We start from the raw sequence: 7,130 nt of genomic DNA, 5'->3' as shown, positions 1-7,130 counted from the left end.
GCGCGTCAGATGCATAGGGTTGCCAATTCATTTAATAAAAATATACCATTAGTTTTAGTAGTTGCTGACACCTGGAAATGACGAATTAGATACGCATTTCCAGCTACCACATAAGTTCAAGCGATTAAAAAACCCTATTTGTTAATTTCCAGTACCTAAAAAAATACTTATTTATAGAAGAAATTGTGGCCACTGACATCCATTTCACCTGATGGAAATAACTAAGAGGTCTACGATGGAGCATAGCCGTACACCGTATAAATGTGGCTATGGATATATCACAAACAACAGCATCTTGGAGAATAATCACTCCTGCGTTTTGGTAGTGTTAAATTTGACAAGGTTGGCGTCGCCCCAATCCTTAGAGGATGGAAAAAAATAAAGGCAAGGAGCGGATTTAGTGTTGTACCATAATCATAGATAAGTCAATATCGACATACAAATGTATGGTTTGAATGTTGGAACTGTTTTTTTTGCAAATTTGTATAATATACTGTAATCAAAGTATGATTAATACTAGGCAAGTAATGAGCCATTTTAATCAAAATTAAATATAAAGTTTTTTACCAATAAATGTAACGAGGGAATTGCATTATCATGTAATCTAGTTACATTTAAAGTTGTATTAAAATTTGACTCTTCAAAATAGAGCGAATAAACGAAGATGGTATTTGGTCCAATCTTTATGTTCGGTAGTCCTATAATTTCCAACCATTCTTTCTTTCTTTTTTCTATTGTAGGTAATGGTAACTGTAATGGTAAAGGTAACTTTAAAAATAACAATTATGAAATAATAAAAACCTCGTAGTGAATTGTTATAATAACAGAATATCGATAAAATTTGTGCTTACAAGAACAACACTATCTCAAAATAATCGTTATCAACGATTATCAAAATATACTAACAAAGAGGCAATCTAAAGTAACCAAGGCCAAATTCGGCAAGACTTATGAATAAACTACTTAAATGAGTCTAATTACACGAGATACTTAGGCTATTGTATGATTTATAGACAGAAAAATAACACATGCCGGTGTAATGTAACATTCGGTTGAATTCCGCTTTTTCTACTGCCGCACCCCATAATGCTGCAGCGACGCATTTTTTTCAATACTTAATTGTTCTCACTGTCAATATTTTTGTTCATTTCATTACAATTCATGCGAATAATTCTATAAAACATTTGGCCGAACATTGGTTTTGGCATTTGATGTACAGACAACGGCACATCAGACTACACATTTTTATCGCCTCCATTGCAACGGAACAAGATACGTCAACGTGTAGCTTGATGTGCTGGCGTATGTACATCCCTTTGACAACTGGAAACGGTTATATAAATACAAAAATGGCAAAATGAGGACAGTTGGCGTTTAAGACGACGTTACGTATTTTCGATTCTCGTGTTTGACATAAATCAATATAGTTCTATCTGTTTTGGCTTACGACGGCACGCAGTAGTTAAACAAAGACAATAAAATGTTTATTATATACATATAATATCTGATTTGTATATGTCAATATAACATGTCCTTTGGTTTCCATAGTCTAAGCCCCAATTAGATGATAAATGTCAGATATAAATGACTAATCATAGACTCTCGATAAGACTAAACTTTTTCTCCACTACCCTTTGCATTGGACAAATATTTGTCTACAACTATGCTGTCATCATAACCGAAAGAATTTACTAACTAATGATATGCTGCAAGAAAAGAGTTGCGGAATTCTAATATGTAAATAAAAACGTTTAAGATTCCAATATATACATTCCAATATATACAGAAAGAAAGAAATTTCGCCTATTATTCAGAAGTAACCCTCTAAGACTACTCGAATTGATAGTCTAAAGTAGGTAATAGGTTCTACGTAGAATCTAGACGCAAATTCTCCGCAAAACGTGAGTCTGCATAGTGGCAGAGAAAAGCGATTAAGGTTTGTTTTGATCGCTTTGGTCAGGGACTAGATAGACTTGCTGCCTGGGGATAAGAGTCAAGCTGAGTTCTATGCTGCGCGCATAGTCGAACTTGCCACTATACCTCTATATACTGGTATTACATTTTTGGGATTTCTGGTGACTTTGTGAAAGGCTTTCTCTATATTTCAACTTGTCCCTACAGATTGCCATTTATTCAATGATATTTTTCTGTTTTCACGTTATGTTATAGCTAATTTTAATATACGCACATCTCAAAATTATATTTATAAATAAAAAAGACGAATGGGTCATGCATCGTATTGACTATATAATGAATAATAAGAATCGCTAGAACCGACATGAAACCAAAATATTGAACAAGGAGAAAAGGCGTAGGAGATATTGTTTTATGTTCGAGGTAAAAGGATTCAAACGGGCGATCCAAATATCGGTTCCAGATAAAAGGATCAAGTGACGTTCAAGCGAATATCGGTTTAAGATAAAATAACTCAAATGCCGTTCGTTATAAAATATTTAACAAAATTTACATATATTTTAGAAAACAAAAAACGTTACAATCATTATCAATTTTGAACTACGTAAGAAAGGATCAAAAGACGTTTTCATAAAAAAACTAAAAGGGGAAAATATTTAATAGACATGAAAATAAATTATTAGCTTACTTAAATACACTCTTGCGACGACGACGTCCGAAATGAGTCCCGATTTCGCTATAGAATTAGACGCAAAAACGTGCTACAATAACGTGAAGCTTGGCTAAACAGATGCAGAAAAAATCGCTGAATCCAATTTTTTTTATTCATATCGCAAACAATGTCGCTTTAGTCAATTAGCTTTTTAATTGTATTTATAGTTTTAATTGTAAGGTTTTTTTTTTTCATCTACACACATATCATAAACACTCTGTGTGCAGAAACCTCAAATTATGACCAGCATAAAGGTAAACTGTTTTGTTAGAACAAATTTCTTATCTGTGAGAATGTTGTTATTGATTCATAATAACATCGAATTCGGTTCTATTATTATATTCAAATTTCGAACACACTTGAAAAATAAAACAATTTGATTGCACCTCAATTCTAATATCGGTCAAGATGATGTTTTATACGAAATGAAATGTCAATAGCAAACAATTTTGATAATTTCACACGTTACTTGATATCGAACGATATGATAGTTGGGACCGATTCTAGTTAGTCTATGAATTGAAAATGAAAACTACGGTTGTGTGACATGCGTGAGAAAAATTTTTATTTGGCGCCATTTCGCCAGTCGTAACATGCAGTTCCTGAACACATCACAGAGAGCTGATAATATGTGTTTTGATAAAGCAGTGTATGGAACTGTACATAATTAGGCATTAAAACACTCGTGAGATGCTTTTATGAAATTAACGTCACCTAAAATCTTCAACCTGCATGTAAATGCATTGATTGGTGAGCTCACCAGTACTAATGTTGGCTGCTCATTGGATGGCGTTATAGTTAACAATATCAGCTATGCAGATGACATAATGCTGCTAGGCCCATCAATATGTGCCCTCCGCTTGCTCGGACACATGGAGAGAATGTAAGGACATCGTGCCGCGAACAGCGCTTATTTGGGAGCAACCATCCAAGTGGACGCCGACCCGTCGGAAGTCCTAGGCACCACAGTTACGATGAAGTCCAGAAAGGCCTCTACGACCTCGGTGCTAGTAGCTGGATAGAGCACTTTGAGTCACTGCACCAACGAACGAAGTAAGCAATTGATTTCGACAATATCAATGTCTCATGCATCGCCAATTTTGAAAAATGTCGCGTCACGTTGTGTATACGAGATTATTAGTTCGATCCAAGTCACTGTTAGTAGGTAATCAATTCCAAAAAAGTAAATTTAGTAAACATCGTACATTTAGGAAAGCGTTAATGTCGTGGGGGTCAATACTTTTGTGAAGAATGCACGTCAAATAAAAAAAAACTAAAAATTCAACATTTTTGAGTCAACATCAAAATTATCAATAAAAGTATAATAAAGTAATATTCATCGCCGTTTAACATTCTCATCACAACTAGGAGGATGTTTATAAATACATGACACGTGTGTATAGGTGATGACATTTGTCTGTTAGAGGCGCGTTTCAGCTTTACGTTCGACTACGTCACGTTGCCATCACATCATTGCCCCTCGCCCACGTCTATCGTTGTTTCTTGGTTTCTAATATATTCTTGAAAACACTCAATAGTTTCCACTGCAATTTTGCTATAAATAAGTTGAAGTTGCAACTATTTATACTCGGTTATAACACACATTTGACACTTTGACTTTTTCAAAATTGATCAAAGTCATCAAGCACAGATTGTTTCATCGAACTGAACGTCAACAAAAACTCTAACAAAATTAACCTTTGAAGTGTCTTTCTTTATAATAAGCCCATTCTCGGTCCAGGGCATTAGTAATTCCCATTAATGAGGTGAGATCAAAGCTCGCTCACTCGGCAGGCGGCTATTTAGAATCGCTCGAAAGGATTACGTACTAGTGAGCTTGAACAAAAGGTACATACTCATGTTTGTTTCAATAAGCTAACTTGATATATGATTTATAATTAAACAGTGTTTAATAATTGCAATAAAAAGTATGTTTATGTCCCGTTCGTTAGCAAAGGGGCGAGGGAACAGTCCCGCTCGTGCACACGCGCCGCGCTTCACCCGTCACATGCTAATCGCGGCATTTGTCACGCGGCGCGCCGTTGTTTCAAGATCACACGCCGCATCGCAGTCGTTCGGCATCGGCTGTAATTTGTTGCTTCCTTTTTGGTTCCTTTATTACCACTTTGAAGATTTAAACTGGCTTTAACTAAAATAGAAATCGCTCTCATTTACATTTGTGTACTTATACATTTATTTTAAATCTACGTTGTTTACTTCAATTTCTTTTCTTGATGACATGTAAGTAGACTAGTAAGTTATTACCATTATTAGTAAGTACCCACCGGTACCTTGCAAGAAGAGGGTAGTTAAAGACACGATATTTACAAACGTGTATTAGATTACATCAAAGAGATTGATGTACTTTTTGTGTAAGTTGCTTGGACAGTGAAGGCGTATCGCCTCGCTCTCTCTGAACTTGCCGCGTGATATTAGAATCCGTTTTAACCTCATCTATCTCTTATACTTTCGGACTAATTACTGTGAAAGGTGCATAAAACAAGTAATTGCAATCAGTTGACGTTACTATTTCACCGCCGGCTGAACGAATTTATAACAAAGAGTGAATAAGCCGATTAACAAATAATTCCTGACTAAATCTGCATTGAGGGTGTTTCCTTGGACGTCTCCCTTTCCGGCCTTAACTCCGACAAATATATTCTAAGAGACAGTTTCAATACCTTAACTTTACAGTTGTGGCAAACACAATGTATTTAAAGATAATTGAAGTGGCACGTGTGAAGAAGTAACGGCGCGGGGAGACAGATGTCAAACGCTGCGCTCCGGCTTCTTAAACTCGTTATGGAAATCGCCTGCCTATCGCACTTTAAGTGCCGAAGTAAAGTCTGTGTAAAATAGAGACGACCTCGTGTGCTTATATGAAATTGCAAACATAAATCATAATTAGGAAGTAGCTATGTACTTAGTGAGCGTAATTAATTATCCAATTATTATAATAAATAACATTCATACGCACACAGCCCGAAAATATTTGCAAGCAAATCGATTAATGTTCTCTGCGTTACTTAGATAATGAACAAACCATAAAGTACGATACTTCGGACAAAACTTTTAAATGAAGATACTCATCGCCTCCCCTCATTGGATTCCTGACAAAGCTCCGAACGTAGTAAGTAGTGACGTCACGCCGTGATAAACGCATGCTCGCAGCATCGCTGCTAATCAAATTGCCCGCAAGGGAAATAGCCCTGCGCACCGTCGGGAGAACTCTAATGAAACTGAGATGTATTGCATGTGCCCCTATCTTTTCGCACTCACACTCGACATAATTTATATCTGTCCTTTCTTTTCATACAAAAGTAATTTCGAATCGACACTACTACAGGTCGGGGTTGTGATGACGATCCATCAAATTTAGGATTTTTCATGTTCTTTCAAAAGGGATTTGTTGAACTTCCCTTTTTGATACTGACGAGGTCCTTCAGGTTTATTATATATTTTTTATTTATTATATATTATATTATGTTTATTGTATATTATATATTTTTATGCAAGTCAACTTTCGACTGTTTATTTGTTCTATGGCTGAGCTTACGGGTAAAATTAAACATTTATGATAATACAGAATTTATATACTTAACGCCATATAAGTAAACAGAATACTCTTAAAACAGTCACACAGATTTAACTCTACTTTGTTAAAGTAATGTTCCCTGCGAAATATGAGTAAAAATACTCTACGCTTTGTCCTTTCTAAAAATTTACTACTTATTACATTTGTTTAAAAATGTCTTGGGTAGAAAGGTTAAGCTGGGCTAAGCTAAACGGATCACATTGGATTGGATTTTTGCCGTCGCGGGCTGTTCAACGGAGATTTTGTTTCATTATAACTATACAACTATATAAGTACCTCCAAGGCCGAACAGTTACCATGATGGACTCTGGCAGTCCATCATGGTAACTGAGGTCCCGCGTTCGATTCTCAGGATCGGGATGTTGGTTTGGCCTACTTATTATCTCTTGAGTTTGGGTGTAATTTATGGTTGTCTGTGTGGGCCCATGGCATCCGCGATACAAGGTCTTCCTAGTCTTGGGCTATGAGTGTGTGAAAAAATAAAAAAAATACTAATGATTTAAACCTCATAAATGGCGAATTTTAAATATAAAAAAAATATTTTGTTAAAATAATCGCGATTAAATAAAGTTAGAATTTTGTAAAGACGACTGTCAAAAACAGTCAGATTTTGTTCTTCGTTTTCATAACTGTAATTACATACATAGATCACCAGCAAGCGGGATGTGGCCTCCAAGGAAATAATCTCAATTGCATTGTACGTAAACAGATTCGATTCCAGCTGGACTCGCGGACAACTTGAGGTGATTGAATTTCTGTGGTATGTTGCTTCCAGCACAAATACAAAAAGCAGTGCTGCTCGATATGCACATTCGCCGGTTCGTAAGCCTGGGTCCCTGACATCAGCTGATTGCCATTGCTGAGAAATATTTTATAGCCGCTCCTATTGAAAATTCAAAATTTATCTTT

Source organism: Hyposmocoma kahamanoa, unplaced genomic scaffold (assembly GCF_003589595.1).
Source record: "Hyposmocoma kahamanoa isolate Upper Pololo Valley unplaced genomic scaffold, ASM358959v1 226, whole genome shotgun sequence".
In the NCBI taxonomy this organism is placed as follows: domain Eukaryota; kingdom Metazoa; phylum Arthropoda; class Insecta; order Lepidoptera; family Cosmopterigidae; genus Hyposmocoma; species Hyposmocoma kahamanoa.
This window is presented reverse-complemented; position numbering follows the sequence as displayed.